The sequence below is a fragment of the Triturus cristatus genome, chromosome 5_2 (assembly GCF_964204655.1).
Source record: "Triturus cristatus chromosome 5_2, aTriCri1.1, whole genome shotgun sequence".
NCBI lineage: Eukaryota > Metazoa > Chordata > Amphibia > Caudata > Salamandridae > Triturus > Triturus cristatus.
Genome location: NC_140588.1, coordinates 275366632 through 275386038, shown reverse-complemented (window position 1 = coordinate 275386038; position 19407 = coordinate 275366632).

The window sequence follows — 19407 nt, the reverse complement described above, 5'->3', positions numbered from 1 at the left end:
TTACAATAACAATCTGCGCTTTCAAATGCAAGAGATGTATAGGAGAGATGGAGTACACTTTACTGATGAAGGAAACAGAGTCTTCCTCAACAACTTTAGACTCTGTATAGGTACTTACTTATAAGTACCAAAAACTCTCAATGAACACAACGGCTCTTTTTAGAGCCACTCAAGAACAAAACACTTAATCTCCCAACAATTTCAATTTCTTTTTCCTTGTATCCGCGCACCCAACGCGAGAGAATCCGTGCACCCAACGCGATAGGATGCGCGCATTTTGCCGTTTTTTTTTTTTAAAGGGGGCCCCAGGGGGTCCTTCTGGGACCCCTAAGCACCTCTAGAGGGTCAGAGTATTTCCACTCTGCCCCCTTTATATGTTTTACACACTTATTCCCCTTGCTTCTTCAGCCTCGCTTCTACCGAGGCAGAAAATGGCCGCCAACAGTTCCTGGTTTCGAATGTAGACAGACACTCGACAGCCAATTAGCATTCAGTGCGCGATCGGGAGGGTGCACGCTCGGTTCGGGGAGGGTGCGCTTACGGTGCGGGTAGGGTCCGCGGATTCTCCCCAGCCATAGATATATATGTACTTTTAACTCTAATTTTCTCAGGAACTACTGAACGGATTCACACCATTTATGCAAAAGGAATGAGTCTGAACTGAGGACTACCTCTTTGCCAAATTTGGTGTCATTCCGTTCAGCGGTTCGGGCTGCAGCTGCGACAACAGATCCTATGGGAAATTGCATGGGGAAAACGCGTTTTGGGACCCCCTTTTTTCTCGGCCCCCGCTTGACGGATCACCGCGAAACTTTCAGGCCCATAGGACCTTTAGTCGAAGGTACAGCCAAACGGCTGAACAGAATTACTTGAAATTTGGCAAAGAGGTAGTCCTCAGGTCAGGCATGTGCCTTTTGCTTAAATGGTGTAAATCCGTTCAGTAGTTCCTGAGAAAATCAAAAGTAAAATCACATATATATCTGGGCAGAGTCTAACCACACATCTCATCGTGAGATCTGATCGGCTGTCAGCACTTCATCCAAGAAGTGTTGGCAGCCATCTTGGGACCAATATACATGATAGCACTTCATTAAAAAGCATTGCAGTTAATAGAAGGTTTTAAGACTTTAGTTACATTATAAATCATTTGTTGATGGTACCATACTCATTTTAGGAATTGTGGTGTGTTCTAAGGTGATTTTACCATGTGAAAAAGCCTTCTGCTGTGAAATCATGAATCATGTTTCAGAGAAAACTATTTTCTCATGCTTTTCCCACAGAGGTTTTGAAGGTGATCTATAAGCTAAACTGAGAGCATATTTTCTGTAAATTCACAGTATCTTTCTCAGTCATGTGAGAATGAAGTCTGACATTCTCAGTAAAACATGTACATCCAACAAGGGCAGATACTGTCAGTTGATTCCTTTGTGTTCTACTGCAGCTTCCCAGAGTGTTCTAAAGAACAACTTGAGCGCTAACAGTCCTACTTATGACAAACGTATGGCACACCTGAAGCCATCTTGGTTGGAATAAAGTGGTAATTCTTAAAACATTTAATTTAAAAAGGAACAAAATGAGAGGGTTCATTTTGCCATAGAAAGTATGATTAGTGCTGCAGAAAGAAAAATTAGGGCACATTTTGAGTGACTTCTCAAATCTTCTTCAATTTCATTAAAAAATTCTGACATGCAGACTGAAACATGCACTTTCAATACCAGCAGCAGACTTCCCTGGTGAGCAGTAGCTTTACTACAGTGATCTAATAAGCAACTAGAGTGCTAACATTCTGAATTTATGGCAAATTTGTGACACATCTGAATGCCTTCTTGATGGAATCAAAGTAAAAAAAAACTGAAAGTATTTCCTACTGAGGAGACTGTAGTAAATGAGGAAATTAGGAAACATCATAACAAATAAGTCTCCCAAAATGGCCACCAGAGACAAAAGAGCCCAAATGTAGCCCAAATATCACCCAGATGTAGCCCAAGTATAGCCTAATGACAGAATGTCCCAGAGTGTTCTTAAGAACAACTAGAGCGCTTACTGTCTTACTTATGACAAAAGTATGGCACACCTGAAGCCATCTTGATTGGAATAAACTGGTAACACTTAAAACATTTAATTAAAAAAGGAACACAATGAGGGGGGTCATTTTGCCATAGAAATTATGATTAGTGCTGAAGAAAGAAAAATTAGGGCACATTTTGAGTGACTTCTCAAATCCTCTTCTATTTCATTAAAAACTTCTGATATGCAGACTGAGACATGCACTTTTAATACCAGCAGCAGACTTCCGTGGTGAGCAGTAGCTTTACTACAGTGATCTAATGAGCAACTAGAGTGCTAACATTCAGAATTTATGGCAAATGTGTGACATATCTGAATACCTTCTTGATGGAATCAAAGTAAAAAACTGAAAGCATTTCCTACTGAGGAGACTGCAGTAAATGAGGAAATTAGGAAACTTCATAACAAATAAATCTCCCAAGATGGCCACCAGACACAAAAGAGCCTAAATGCAGCACAAATATCACCCAGATGTAGCCCTCATGTAGCCCAATGACAGAAGTGTGCAAAACACTTTTTTTTGTGTATTTGCAGTTTTATATAGTGCAGACTTGTCAGGTATTGGAATGCTTTACATGAGCATTGGTTACATCACACAAGATCAAATTCATTTTGGTTGTAGACATGGGGAGATTAAGTGATTTGACCACAATCACAGAATGTTGAGCTGAAGCAGAAACTCCAACCTGGTTCCCCAGTTGCAAAGTCTACAGCTCTGGAAGTAACACCACATCCTCTCGCCAAGGTGCAACATTTAATCAAGTGGTCAACTGGATAAAAAAACATAAAGATTACAAATAATTTTAAAAGTTCTTTGTCGCTATTTGAAAACTCAGAAAATATGTCCTCATTTTAGTTTTTAGAGCACTAACCATAATTTTGATGCAAATAAGACCCTCTCAAATATGTAATTTCTAAAGGAAATACTCTAGGTATTACAGTTTTGATTACATCAAGATGACGTCAGGCGTTTCACACTTTTGTAATAAATATAGAATGTTAGCAATCTAGTTGTTCATTGGGATACTGTTGAGAGGCAGAGGCCAGGGGCACGGACTCTGAAAATTGAAGGCAGGTAGGAGAGTGCAGAGGCAACAATTTGACCACACTGGGCAGGAAGGGCAGTGGCAGCACAACAGACTATGGAGGGCAGTGGAAAGGGGGGCAGGGGCAACAAACCAACAATACAGGACTGGCAAGAGAGGCTGTGGCAATATAATAGACCATTGTGGGCAGAAGGAAGAGGCAGTGGCAGTACAACCATACATGCCAACAGACCCGTTTCAGCCAGGAAACGTCCAATGTTTTTAAGCTCAAATGGGCTTTATTTGATCTGTCTCCTGTCTACAATCTCCTCTTTTTCAATGTAACTCAAAGGGGAAAATCAATACCCCAGTTTTTTTTCAAAATCTCCCTCTTACCAAGTTCAAAATGTTCGCAAGTATGGTACATTGAATCATGGTAGGCAGGAGGAATTGGGGTAGGGACATGGACTCTGATAACAGAGGACAGGAGGGACATGGAGAGGTGCACCAAACTGACCCTACAGGGCAGGCATCAGGATTTGCAGCAGCACAATACACCACACAGCGCATGCGGGACGGGAGTGCAGCACAACAATCCATAGAAAGCAATAGGGAGGGGACAGGACCATGCACATGGACAACAGAGAACAGATGGGAAAGAGGCAATGGTAGCTAGCTGACCACACAGGGAAGGTGGGAGGGGCCATGGCAGCACAGAAGACCATGCATGGCAAGAGGGAGGGTTAGTGGCAGCACAATGGCTATGATGGGCAAGAAGGAGGGTGCAGGGGCATGCACAAAGGACCATGGAGGATAGAAGGGAGGGTCAGGACCTGGGCACAGACAAGAGAGTTCAGGGGAAGGGGCCTCACAACAGACCGCGCGGGGCAGGCAGGAGGAGCAGTTGCAGCACAACAGATCAGGGAGGGCAGAAGGGTGTGGCAGTAAAATGGACCATGGAGGACAGGAGGAAGGGGATAGGGGCATGGCATGTGGACAGGCAGGGTGGAGGTGGCAGGGACAGGTTACAGTCATCTGACAATGCTAGGCAGGTGGGAGGGGAGTGGCAGGTCCATGGAACATAGTGGGCGAAAAGGATGGAGCAGGGGCATGCACAAAGACATCGGAGGGCAGGGGGAAGGAGAATAGGGGCAGCAAGCTAAGCACAGAGGCTAAGCAGGAGGTCAATGATGCGCCATAGAATTGGGCAATGGAGGGCAAGAGGAGTGGACTGGTACATCATGCTAAATGGAGGGCAGTGGCAGCACATCAGACCATGCATGGCAGGAGGGAGGAGGCTAGTCCATGGATTCAGACAACAGAGGATAGGGAGGAGGTGGGTGGGGCAGCAAGCTAACTGTTCAGAGAAGGTGGGTATAAGGAACTTTATTGTTTTTAAAATGTGTGTCTGTGCGAACTACTTAAAATATGAACAAGTATGCAGCATAATCTCACTTTTATTCAGGAAGGAGAGGACGTTTGTGACTGTGACTCCGGGCTCACTTGTCAGAAACACCCCCTGACCCTCCACCCCCATCGCAAAATGTAATGCCCGTGAAAAGGGTAGGTGGACGCAGTGTTATATAGAACATAGTCCTGAGAGCACGATTGAAAATGAAAACTAGATGTAGTATATGGTATAAACTATGCACCAAAAAGTGTGATATAAGATGAACCGGGGCGTGAAATATAATATGCAATACATTATGCGCAATGACAGATTCATTGGAGAGCGCGAGATAGCACAGGCACTAGCGCGTGCTATGCGATATGCGCCTTGGAGTGTAATATGCACAGGGCAGTGTTGTGTAACATAACTAGTCTCTAAAGTTGTAATATAAAATATGTGCTGGGGAGTGTAATGTTGCATATGCACTGTGACAAAGATATTGATCCCAGATTGTAATATGTATGGCATAGCACTGTGCGTTATAACATACACATCGAGGAAGGCACGTTAGATGGGGCAATATAACCCGTGCGAAGGCAAGTGTGGCATGACATATTCACGGGGTGGTGTTACAGTGCACATGGGCTAGAGAGTGTCATAGCATACGCACTAGCTGGTGGAATACAACACAGAGGTGTGAGGCAATCGGCGGGCACTGGTGGGTGTAACACAGCATTGGGCTCAGCCAGGAGCACGCTGTGACTCTCAAGTGAGGTTCGTCTCCTTTCCAGAGAGTAAAATAAAAAGTATTACACATCCGGCGGTGGATGTGTTTTTTATTAACCGTGAGGGGGGTTTCTTGCATAGTTTGGTCGAATTTTTGTCGAATCCCCTTTGAATGGCTTGGTGTGCGTGTATATTAAATGTGCCCGTCAATAGCTACCTATGTTTGTATAAATAAACGACAAGGGTGTCTACTTGGAGAGTACCCACCGGCGGGGGCGCCGGGATTAGGCACGGTAGGGCGTCAGACACGTCAGAGCTTCACTAGCGGTGTAAATACATTCCATGTGGATTCATTCTATGCATAGTCGCCTTTTAATGAATATCACGCAAATCGTCATGGTGATAGGTACATACGGTTTCTCCAGCATGTCCTAGGTGTTTTTATAAATATATATATTTTTAAAATAATGAAAAACAAAGGCCGGCCCCGGGGGGATGGGGTCCCCGGAGCCATAAGTGGCCTGAGGAGGGGGGGCCCCTCTTAAAGAATTTAAATAAAAAAAAGGCCATGACCCGGGGGTTGGGGTCCCCGGGGCCGATTAAGGCCTTGGGAGGGCCAATTTTATTTTTTTCAACAAAATAAATTAGGGTGCAGGCCCTGGGGGATGGGGTCCCCAGGGCCAGTAAATTAGAGAAAGAAGGGGGGCCACACAACCCTCCTTCTTAAAAAAATAAAATAAATAAAAGACCGGCATCGCGCTGGAGGCCACGCCCCCTCCTTGCAGCACTCTGCAAACGCGCCCCCTGGCCAGTTGTAAGTTGGGGATTTAATTCCCCTTCAATACTGAGGGTCCCTGAGGGCCAACTAGCCCAACAGGTATCTCCAGTGTGCGCCAGGGAGCTGCGTTGCAGACAGGTGTTCTGAGGCCACGCCCCTTTTTACACCTCTATGCAACGCAGCTCTGTGGGCTTACTGGAGGTACCTAGTGGGCTAGTTTGACCCTACGGACCCTTAGGATTCAAGGGGACTTAATCTCTCAACTTAGAACGGCCACAGGGCGCGTTTACTCAGTGGTGAAGGGAGGGGACGGGTCCTGAGGTGACGTGTGCAAACACGCCCTGTGGCGCGTTTTAAGTTGGGGAAATAATTCCCTTTCAATCCTGAGGGACCCTGGGGGCCAACTAGCCCACCAGGTGCTTCCAGTAAGTGCCACTGAGCTGCATTGCAGATTGTGGTCCAGGCTGTGTCACTTTTTACACCTCTCTGCAACGCAGCTCTGTGGCGCATGCTGGAGGTACCTAGTGGGCTAGTTGGACCCTAGGGACCCTCAGGATTCAAATTAACTTAATCTCCCAACTAAAAACGGCCACAGGGCTTGTTTACACAGTGGTGAAGGGAGGGGACGGGGCCTGAGTTAACGTGTGCAAACAAGCCCTGTGGCGCGTTTTAAGGTGGGGAAATAATTCCCCTTCAATCCTGAGGGCCCCAGGGGGCTAACTAGCCCACCAGGTGCTTCCAGTAAGCGCCACTCCGCTGCGTTGCAGAGAGGTGGTCTAGGCCGTGCCCCTTTTTACATCTCTCTGCAACGCAGCTCTGTGGCGCTTACTGGAGGTACCTAGTGGTCTAGTTGGACCCTAGGGACCCTCAGGATTCAAGGGGACTTAATCTCCCAACTTAAAACGGCCACAGGGCGTGTTTACACAGTGGGGAAGTGAGGGGACGGGGCCTGAGGTGACGTGTGCAAACACGCCCTGTGGCGCGTTTTAAGAGGTAGTTTTAATCCCCTGCCCTATTATATACTAGGGGCTTACAGAGGAGGTCATGCTGATCACAGGGGGATCCCAACGCATAGTGTTCCCTAGTGTATGTAGGTGTTTTAACTGTATTCTGAGTGTCTTTTAACATAGCACTGGCTCTAGGACTGGTTAGTCAGACTCAGTTACCACCAGTATCCGTCTGAAAAAGTTGAGGGTACAGGATGATTTTGCAACAAGGCTTCTTTCTGCTCTTCTGTTTGTTCTTTCTGCACGCTATCCTTCTTCCTGCACTTTTCTTCGTCTTTGAGGACTTCTGTTGCTTCTTTCTGCATTTCTTTTTTTTCTTTCTGTGCGTTTTTTCTTCTTTCTTCACATGTCCTATCTCTGTAGGCATAGTTAGAAATTAGCATTTAAAAAACCTTTGAAATTCACTGAAAAAACCATAGGTTTCAAAGGGCTCATAAAGACACTATTGAGACAGTCTATCACACACTAACACACCCATGCACACACTCACCCACCCATACAGTCCTGCACACATGCTGTCTTCAACACATACAAACAGTGAGTCACTCATTCATGCACCTATGCACTACGTATTACCCCCCACCGAACCATACAGACACTCAGACACTCATACTGATACGCAAAAAAACAACTAATAACCTATATAGACACTCATGTAGCTACTCACCAACCCATGCAGCCACTTATACACAAAGTGAGACTGATACAGATATTTACACATTTAAACATTACTCACTAAGCCATGTATTCACTAAGATACACTTAATCAGTCAGTTATACAATCAATTTTTCAAAAACAAATCATCCATTTAGACACTTATATACCCATTTATTCTTCCATCGACCTTGAGATATACATATATAAAACATATGTAATGTTCAGAAAAACACACATTCACTGGATGATGTCATCAGTGATGTCATCAGTGATGTCATGAGTGATGTCACTGACCATGTCATGAGTGATGTAATATGTGACGTCATCAGCAGTGCATTGCGGGCGCGTGAGTTATAGTTAGTGGAACTAACTATAACGGGGGAATTTCAATGGTTTTGTACGAGTGAAAAGTCCAGCTAACTATAACACCCCTGAAACCTATGGTTTTTTCAGTGAATATGTATATATATATATATATATATATATATATATATATATATATATATATATATATATATATATATATATCATACCTCAAAGTGCCCAAGCTTGTCTGGAGGCACACACCACTGCTGTAAACCACTGATACACACCAACGGTTTATTTAAAATACAGCAACCAGCAAAATCCGGGATTACAGTCTTTTTCGCCGACGCGTTTCGAGGATGTTACCTCTTCTTCATGGGCGACTGCTTTACAAAGTCAATTTTTGGAACAAACCAGCACACCATTTTGTAGAGTTCCCGCCCTTAGTGGGTGTTGCTTAGTGCACAGGAGGATGCTGGTACAAGTAGTTCCCTGAGTGGGGTTCCCATGACTTCTTTCGTAAGTATTCAATTACCCTGAATAGGGTTCCGAATGAGAGCGCTGGTCTTGTTCTGCCACAGCAGTGGCGCCGTGTAGGCAAGGATCAGTTCCCACCGCGGCCTCTCCTCATCTGAGACGGTGCTCTCCAGCGCGGCAGGGCTGCCGCATTTAAACATCATACCTCAAAGTGCCCAAGCTTGTCCGGAGGCACACACCACTGCTGTAAACCACTGATACACACCAACGGTTTATTTAAAATACAGCAACCAGCAAAATCCGGGATTACAGTCTTTTTCGCCGACGCGTTTCGAGGATGTTACCTCTTCTTCATGGGCGACTGCTTTACAAAGTCAATTTTTGGAACAAACCAGCACACCATTTTGTAGAGTTCCCGCCCTTAGTGGGTGTTGCTTAGTGCACAGGAGGATGCTGGTACAAGTAGTTCCCTGAGTGGGGTTCCCATGACTTCTTTCGTAAGTATTCAATTACCCTGAATAGGGTTCCGAATGAGAGCGCTGGTTTTTTTCTGCCACCGGAGTGGCGCCGTGTAGGCAAGGATCAGTTCCCACCGCGGCCTCTCCTCATCTGAGACGGTGCTCTCCAGCGCGGCAGGGCTGCCGCGTTTAAACATCATACCTCAAAGTGCCCAAGCTTGTCCGGAGGCACACACCACTGCTGTAAACCACTGATAGGTAATTGAATTCAGGGTAATTGAATACTTACGAAAGAAGACATGGGAACCCCACTCAGGGAACTACTTGTACCAGCATCCTCCTGTGCACTAAGCAACACCCACTAAGGGCGGGAACTCTACAAAATGGTGTGCTGGTTTGTTCCAAAAATTGACTTTGTAGAGCAGTCGCCCATGAAGAAGAGGTAACATCCTCGAAACGCGTCGGCGAAAAAGACTGTAATCCCGGATTTTGCTGGTTGCTGTATTTTAAATAAACCGTTGGTGTGTATCAGTGGTTTACAGCAGTGGTGTGTGCCTCCGGACAAGCTTGGGCACTTTGAGGTATGATATATATATATATATATATATATACATATATATATATATATATATATATATATATATATATATATATATATATATATATATATATATTCACTGAAAAACCATAGGTTTCAGGAACGTTATTGTTAGTTGGACATTTCACTCATACAATACCAGAGAAATTAGAACATTATAGTTAGTAGAGCTAACTAGAACTCGCGCCCCCGCAATGCACTGCTGATGATGTCACATCTTACATCACTCATGACATGGTCAGTGACATCGCTGATGACATCTCAAATGACATCACTGATTACATCACTGATGATATCATCCAGTGAATGTGTGTTTCTGTAAAGTTTAAATATATTTTATATATGTTAATGCCAAGGTGTATTGAAGAATGAGTTGGTGTATAAGTGTGTGGGTGGAGGATTTAATAGGTGTGTGACTGACTGTATGAGTTAGTGATTAAGTGTGTCTTAGTGAATGCATAGGTTAATGACTAAACTGTGTGAATGTCTATATCAGTCTCTCAGTTGTGCTGCTGCATGGGTTGAGGATTAGGTACACAACTGTCTATATGGGTTACTTATTGGTTGCATGAGTATCTGTATGGGTGCCTCAGTGGTTGTGTGTGTGGGTGGGTGGGCGGTGTGTGACTTACTTTCGGCCTACATTTGTGAGTGGATAATTTACTGGGTGTATGGGTTCAATAGTGCATGTGGAAATAGCTGTATAGGTGAGTGAGTGTGTATCAGTGTGTTGGTGAGTGAATGTATGTCTCACAGGTATATGTGTGAGTAACTACATATGTGAAAGGCAGTATATGTGAGTGTTGGAGTATATAAATGACTATATGTGAGAATGAGTAATTGTGAGAGTGGCTGTATAAATGAGTGTGTGCTTGTGTCAGTGATTGTATAAGAAAGTAAGTATATGTTAGTATCTGTATGAATAGGTTAGATAGTAAATGTATAACTGTATAGGCGAGTAAATGGCAGTGTTATTGGATCTTTACATAACTAGCTAGGTGGGTCTTCCTTCTTATACTTCTTGATCTCTCCACATCATTCGATACAGTCAACCATTCAGCCCTACTTAATGTGCTTAGGACCCGTTTCGGCCTTAATGGCACCGCCTACAAATGGTTCATATCTTATCTACAACACCGTACTCAGCAAATTAAAATTCAAAATTGTCTCTCTACCCCCACTCCTTTCTCCCTTGGAGTCCCCCAAGGATCTATTCTCTCTCCCTCCCTCTTTAACCTCTTTATGGACCCTCTCACCCTCATTTTTAACCAAGCAGGCATAAATTACCACCTCTACGCCGATGACACCCAAATCTATCACAAGATTAAAAATCATGCTGACATCTTACACCTGAACAACACCCTTACGAAGATCCAAACCTGGTTGCATTCCAATCATCTCAAACTCAACCCTAACAAAACCGAAATTAATCTCTTCTCCCCCAAAAATAACTCTCTACGCGTTCAATCTTGGATCTCTGACCTCAATGCACTCAATCGCTCACTCACCCTGTCCAACTCCGTCAAATCTCTTGGCATCACTATCGACAACACCCTAACCCTTAATGTTCACATCAAAAACGCTGCCAAAGGAGCCCTCTTCACTCTCCGTCACCTCAAGAAAATCAAACCATTCATACCCACCGATGATTTCAAACGCGTAGTTCAGTCTCTTGTTCTGTCACGTATTGATTATGGTAATGCCATCCTTAATGGAATCCCCAAGGTACACCTAGCTCCAATCAAAGCTGTGCTCAACCTTGCTGTCAGGCTCATCACGGACTGCAAACGCTTTGATCATATATCCCCGGCTCTCAAATCTCTTAAATGGCTCCCTATCGAAGGAAGATCTACCTACAAAACCGCCTGCATTACTCATAAAGTCCTCCACCAAAACACTCCGCAGTACCTCTCAAAGAAACTCCACATTGCAGGCTCCACTCGACCTCTGAGAAGCACCAACACCCTACTCCTAATCCCACCTCTGCATAAAAAAAAGCCACACAATCTCGCTCCTTCTCTGGCAATGTCCCTATTATCTGGAATGCCCTCCCAAAAAACCTGCGCTGTAATCCCTCCTATTCTAGTTTCAAAAAAGACCTCAAAACCCACCTCCTCAATTATTATTGGGGTTCCTAACCTGTGTCCTACTCCTGATCTCTTATCAACCTTACTATATTTGTTCAGTAATATATACCCTGTTCTCCTGTTCACTATTTACCTAATTACTTAAATGTATAGCTCCTGCCCCTGTTTATTTATCTTGATTTGTATAATGCTCATGTTGTTTGCACTTTGTATATTTCAAATTTTTGTCGCGCTACCTTTCATATGCTTTTATACCCTATGTGCCTTATACTATCGTTATCTTGTAAAGCACTCTGATACCTCTGGGTCTAGCCAGCGCTATATAAAACCTTCAAAATAAATAAATACAAATAAATAATAACTCTATGGATGAGTGATGGTGTATTAGTGTTTGTATAGGTGTATGAGTACATATAATAGTGCTGTATTGATGAGTGACTGCGTGTATGAGTAACTGTATGGGTGAATGAATGAATGTGTGTGTATAGCTAGGAATTAGTCAGTGGGTATATAGTAACTGCTATTGATTTGTCTATGGTTTCGAAAATGGTAGTCTGTATTTTAGAGTGGGTGTATCAAAGGTTATATTATCACGTAGATGATGTCATCAGTGGTGTCATCAGTGTTGTCATTTGAGAAGTCATCAGTGATGTCATCAGTGATGTTACTGACCATGTCATGAGTGATGTAATATGTGACGTCATCAGCAGTGCATAGTGGGGGCGCGAGTTATAGTTAGCTCTACTAACTATAATGTTCAAATTTCTCTGGTTTTGTACGAGTGAACTGTCCAACTCACTATAACGTCCCTGAAACCTATATTTTTTTCAGTGAATTTCAAAGGTTTTTTAAATGCTAATTTCTAATTATAATGTTCATTAAGCCAATAGTTTTTTCAGGTATTTTAAATTATCATTCCATTCTCAACCTGGTGAAAACAACCGATATCGCCAGTTTTCCAGCAATAGCTTCCACAAAACAAAATCGTCACAAATGAGAGCAACAACTAAAGCTAATAATATGCAGAGTAGGCGTTCCTGTGCAAAAATAACACGGAAACACCACTTCCCGATATTTTCAACGAGCAGCCAAATCTGCGGTGCAATCCAAAAACAGGCGATAAGCTGCGTTAGCAGTAGGAATATAACATCTGCCTTTTACTGGTGTAAAGTAGGACGACTACCTACAGTGTGAAAGGGAGCCCAGCCCAGAATCACGTCTGAAGACCAACACATGTCATAGAGCTACTGATCATGCACCTCCGACACCCAAGAAGGCCACAAAACCCCCTGCCACCATCCTCAGGACCTCCCCCCGGACCACCCCCCACTACCACCGAGGCAGTGCAAAACAGGACAGCGTCCTTCCAAAAACGGCATGGCCCCTCAGCCACACAACAGCTGAATGTTGCGAGATGTGGCTACCAAACATGTGTGAAGGACGCAAGTCACCCACCAATAATAATGCACACAATACCAAGTGTAGCGGTGATGTGCTGGACAGACCTCACTATGCAAAGCACAAACCTCTCCATGTGTACATATACTGGTGGTGCTTGTAGTGTTGTGGACAGTGGACGCAACCATGTCACCTCAGGCAGTGGGGAAGATCTCAGTCATGTACCTGTGTCGTCGTCCCCTGTAAGCAGAAGCGCAGTGGGCTGGTCCAACGCACACCACTCCAGAGTAGAAGTGGCTCTGGGCATGGATTACTTGTGTGAAGGCTAACACGTCTGCCAGAGCGGTGGCCCTCACCCTGCCACGTGGCTGCCGCCATGACCGCGGGCCTCCTCGACACAGGCCCCTTGTGAACACAGCAGCACAGCACCGCAGAGTTATTTCTGTACACACTACTGCCTTTGATCTACACAGCGGACAGCAGGGCTCACAATTCAGATGGAGTTGCGATTGCAGATGACGCAGTCCAGTAGGCAAGACACATTGCTCCCAGTGCGGCCAGCCTGGACCACGCATCATCGCAGGCTGCATACACACTGAGCACCAGAGGTACCACTAACTCAGTGCATCACAAGTCAACATCACCAGGCCTTATTAAGGCAGAATTAATTAGAAAAAATACATTGCTACCAGTGCGGTCTGCCCGGACCACACATCATCGCAGGGTGCGCACATGCTGAGTGCTTCATGTGCCACTAACTCAGTGCACCACAAGTCACCGCCACGTGGCCTTACTGAGGCAGAATTCATTAGACAAAAGACATTGCTACCAGTGCGGCCCGCCTGGACCACGCATCATCGCAGGGTGCGCACACACTGGTTGCTTCAGGTGCCACTAACTCACTGCACCACAAGTCATCGTCACGTAGCCTTATTAAGGCAGAATTCATTAGACAAAAGACATTGCTACCAGTGCGGCCCGCCTGGACCACGCATCATCACAGGCTCCGCACACACTGAATGCTTCTGTGGCCACTAACTGTGCAGCTCAACTTAACGCCACGTGGCTGTGGGACCTTGTTGACCGCTGCCTCTAGCCTACACTGCGGTCAGCATGGTTCACAATTGAAATTGAGTCTTGATTCATTAATTACAGAGTCCAGTAGGCAACTAACTACAACGTCCCTGAAACACCTCAATATCCTTTTGGTATCCTTGCTTCAAGAACTTTTTTGATATCAATTATAGCTTTGGTACAATGACCAAATTCATCTTGCAAGTCCTAAGGAACACTGAATGGCAGTCTACACTGCGGCCAGCAGAGCTCACAGTTCGAATTCAGTCTTGATTCATTAATTTCAGAGTCTAGTAGGCAACTAACTATAACGTCCCCGAAACCTAAACATTTCGGCAATGTATTCCATACATATTTCATCTTTTGTTACCTACACTGCAGTCAGCAGAGATCACAATTTACATTGAGACATGATTTATTAATTGCAGACAGAATTGTATTCTATTTCCTCGGATTTTGTCAAGAGGAAGTGACAAAAAGCATCCCTCGATGTCTGTGCTGACTACTGCCTTCCATCTACATTGCGGACTGTAGGGCTCACAATTCAGATTGAGTTGCGATTGTAGATGACGCAGTCCAGTGGGCAACAGACATTGCTACCAGTGCGGCCCTCCCGGACCACGCATCATTGCTAGCTGTGCACACGCGGAATGCTTCTGATACCCCTACCTCAGTGCACCACAACTCATGGACCCTTTATGATAGAATCTTTTGTGTATGATTTCAAATCTGCTGCCCCTACCTCAGTGTACCACAAGTCATTCAAGAACCCTTTACGATAGAATCTTTTGTGTATTATTTCACATCTGGTGTCCCTAACTTAGTGCAGCACAAGTCATGGACCCTTTATAATTGAATCTCTGTGTGTGATCCGATGATTACTGTTGTACTTGTTGCCAGCACCAACCATTCCCTGAGGGCTGGCTTACACTCACCCAACATGCATCCAGCACAGACATCACTGGACATGTAACCCTGGTAATAAAAAGGGGCTGAGCGCACGTGCCGTACCCAGTTCCACTATCTATCTAACTGTGTCTGTGTGTTCATTATGTATGCATGATGCTGCCCCTGGGCCCTACCACATTACATTCTGCTGTGGACAGCGCTCGCAACCATGTTACCTCTGGCAGTGGGGAAAACTTCGGTTACGTAACTTTGTCTCGGTCATTGTATAAGTACATAGTTAGAAACTGGATCATTAGAGTACTGCAAGGAGAGTGTATAGTGAATTTATAAGTGCTTCGGAATTGGCGGAGTGATTGGATAAGTACAAATGTTGGCGGAGCCTAACCCCCGAGCACGAGTTTGGCTCACATTGGCTGCCCTCCATGTGCCAAAAACAGAAATTTGGGCTTTGCATGGCCCTGTATTGCTACAGCTGCAACACTCCACTGAATGTGCAATAAACATTCATATCCACACAGATATGTCATGTGCACAATCTTTCATGTGTGGAAATATGGATGAATGTAGGGTCAGTGATTCCCCCTACCTTCCATGTTGGCCATGTTTTAGGACTTGGGTCACAGGGTGACAAATTGGCACTTGCGGCCCAGGTGGCGGCAGCACTACAACAGGGACACCCGCATCAGTTGATTCCTCATACAGCCCCGGACGGAACCAGAGCTCCGGAGTCATTGTTCACAGCCTCACACAGGACTGGCATACGCCAGGCCAGCCCAATCCGCTTACGCATACAGGGAGGGACAACAACACTACATGGCTCAGATTTTCATTGTAGTGATCTGCTGCTCTCAGGTCTAGTTGTCAGTATACCACAGCCACTCCCTGGCGGCTGGTTTACACCCACACCACACCCATCAAGCACAGGCGTCACAGGACACGTGACCCTGCCAATAAAAAGGACCGGGCACACGTGTTCCACGCCATTTCCATTTCAGACTTGGTGCACCGGATGCACTGCGGCCGGCACAGGCACACCGCCACAGGATGGTGACTTTCGGTGCACTGAGGTAGGAGCACTGTGAGTGCTGAGCAGGTGTGCAACCTGCGATGATGTCCCGTCCCGGTGGTCTGGACAGGTCACGTTTTGTGTGCCCTGCTGGACCGCAGTGTAGGCCTGAGCCATCGAAAAGCAGGGGCCTACCGCCACGTGGCATGGCCTCACTGGGCACAGAGTTAGCGGCACCGCAAGGGCTGAGCGGGTATGCAACCTGCGATGATGGCGGGTGCACTGGTATGTCCTCTGCCGTGGTAAAATCAAGACGCAGCACCAAATGTGAGACCTAGTGGCCTGCGGAGCGGGGCAGCATGATATGGAGGGTGCCTTATCTGTGGAATGGTGAGCAGTGCAGCCTGGGTGCGCAGGGGCAGGTAGACACCTCTGGGCGGCGGGAGTGGATAGGTGCAGAAGCCTGGATGCACAAAGGTGGGACAGCGATTTAGCCGTGTGCAGTCGTATGTACTCTGCCATTACTGATTCTGTACTATGTTTCAGATGAGTGAGCTTGAGGGCTCCACTATGTCCCGGCACGTGGTTGGAGACACACCGGTGGCAGACAGGTGAGCTGTGAGGGTTTTGTCCACAGTGTGGGCACTCACTGTCCCTCTCCATCTCTTCCTTTCTCTCCCTCACACTCTTTCTCTCTCTCTTCCTCTCTCTCACACTGTTTCTCTCTTTCTCTCTCTCACTCTTTCTCTCTCTCTCACTCTTCTTCTGTTTCTCTCTTTCTCACATTGTTTCTCTTTCTCTCTCTTCCTCTCTCTCACTGTTTCTCTCTCTTCCTCTATCTCTCACTCTGTCTCTCTTTCTCTCTTATCTCTCTATCTTCCTCTCACTCTTTCTTTCTCTCTGTCTCTCTCTACTTTCCTCTCTCTCACTCTTTCTCTCTCTCCTTTGATGGACGCATGATGCACAATCTTATCTTGCTTTTTGTCTAGCAGGCCTGCGATGATGCGTGGCCATCCTGGCAATCAACACCCACTCTGAATTGTGAGCTCGGCTTGACCGTGTGTACCCAATGGCTGAGGAGGTTGCTTTGGCACTTGGTGGACCCTCTTACACAAATGCCGGTGGCAGAAGGTGAGCAGAGAGGCTTGTTTCCGCAGCAGCGGGCAGTCACCTCTGGGCGGTGGGAGTGGATAGTGTGCAGCTGCCTGGGTGCACAAGAGCGGGCAGACACCTCCAAGCAGTGGAAGTGGATGGGGTGCAGCAGCCTGGGTGCACAGGAGTGGGCAGACACCTCTGGGCACTGGGAGTGGATGGGATGCAGCAGCCTGGGTGCACATCAGCGGGCAGACACCTTTGGGCAGTGGGAGTGGATGGGGTACAGCAGATTGGGTGCGTAGAGGTGGGCAGACACCTCTGCGCGACAGGAGTCGATGGGGTGCAGCAGCCTGAGTGCCCAGGACAGACAGACACCTCTGGGCGGCGGGAGTCGATGGGGTGCAGCAGCCTGGGTGTGCAGGAACGGGCAGTCACCTCCGGGTACTGGGAGTGGATGGGATGCAGCAGCCTGGGTGCACAGCAGCGGGCAGACACCTCTGGGCAGTGGGAGTGGATGGGGTGCAGCACCCTGGGTGCGCAGAGGTGGGCAGACACCTCTGCATGACAGGAGTCGATGGGGTGCAGCAGCCTGAGTGCGCAGGACAGACAGACACCTCTGGGCGGCGGGAGTCGATGGGGTGCAGCAGCCTGGATGTGCAGGGGCGAAACAGAGAATTACGCGTGTGCAGTTGTATGTACTCTGCCATTACTGATTCTATACTATGTTTCAAATGACTAAACTTAAGGGCTGCACTATGTCCCGGCACGTGGTTGGAGACACACTGGTGGCAGAAAGCTGAGCTGCGAGGATTTTCTCCACAGTGTCAACACTCCCTCTCCCTCTCTTCCTTTCTATCACTCACACTTTTTCTCTCTCTCACTCTCTATCTCTTACTTTCTCTCTCACACACACTCTTTCTCTCTTTCTCTGTCTCTTCCTCTCTCTCTCTCTCTCTCTCTCTCATTATTTCTCTCTCTCTTCCTCTCTGTATCACTCTTTCTCTCTCTCTTCCTCTCTCTCTCTCACTGTTTCTCTCTTCCTTGTATCTCACTCTTTCTCTCTTTCTCTTCTCTTCCTCTCTCTCACTCTTTCTCTCTCTCTTTCTCTCTCTCTCACTCTTCCTCTGTTTATCTCATCCTCTTTCTCACACTGTTTCTCTTTCTCTCACTTCCTATCACTGTTTCTCTCTCTCTTCCTCTCTCTCTCACTCTTTCTCTCTATCTTCCTCTCACTCTTTCTTTCTCTCTGTCTCTCTCTATCTTCCTCTCTCTCACTCTTTCTCTCTCTCTCTCTCCTTTGATGGACGCATGATGCAAAATCTTATCTTGCTTTTTGACTAGCAGGCCTGCGATGATGCGTGGCCATCCTGGCAATCAACACCCACTCTGAATTGTGAGCTTGGCTTGACCGTGTGTACCCAACAGCTGAGGAGGTTGCTTTGGCACTTGGTGGACCCTCTTACACAAACGGCATTGGCGGAAGGTGAGCAGAGAGGCTTGTTTCTGCAGCAGCGGGCAGTCACCTCTGTGCGGTGGGAATGGATAGTGTGCAGCAGCCGGGGTGCACAAGAGCGGGCAGACACCTCCAAGCAGTGGAAGTGGATGGGGTGCAGCAGCCTGGGTGCACAGGAGTGGGCAGACACCTCTAGGCAGTGGGAGTGGATGGGGTGCAGCTGTCTGGGTGTGCAGGAACGGGCAGTCACCTCCGGGCACTGGGAGTGGATGGGATGCAGCAGCCTGGGTGCACAGCAGCGTGCAGACACCTCTGGGCAGTAGGAGTGTATGGGATACAGCAGCCTGGGTGCGCAGAGGTGGGCAGACACCTCTGGGCGACAGGAGTCGATGGGGTGCAGCTGCCTGAGTGCGCAGGGCAGACAGACAACTCTGGGCGGCGGGAGTCGATGGGGTGCAGCAGCCTGGGTGTGCAGGGGCGAAACAGAGAATTACGCGTGTGCAGTTGTATGTACTCTGCCATTACTGATTCTATACTATGTTTCAAATGACTAAACTTGAGGGCTGCACTATGTCCCGGCATGTGGTTGGAGACACACCAGTGGCAGAAAGGTGAGCTGTATGGATTTTCTCCACAGTGTCAACACTCCCTCTCCCTCTCCATCACTTCCTTTCTATCACTCAAACTCTTTCTCTCTCTCACTCTCTATCTCTTCCTTTCTCTCTCTCACACACTCTTTATCTCTTTCTCTGTCTCTTCCTCTCTCTCTCTCTCTCTCTCTCTCATTCTTTCTCTCTCTCTTCCTCTCTGTCTCACTCTTTCTCTCTCTCTTCCTCTCTCTCTCACACTGTTTCTCTCTTTCTCTCTTCCTTGTATCCTACTCTTTCTCTCTTTC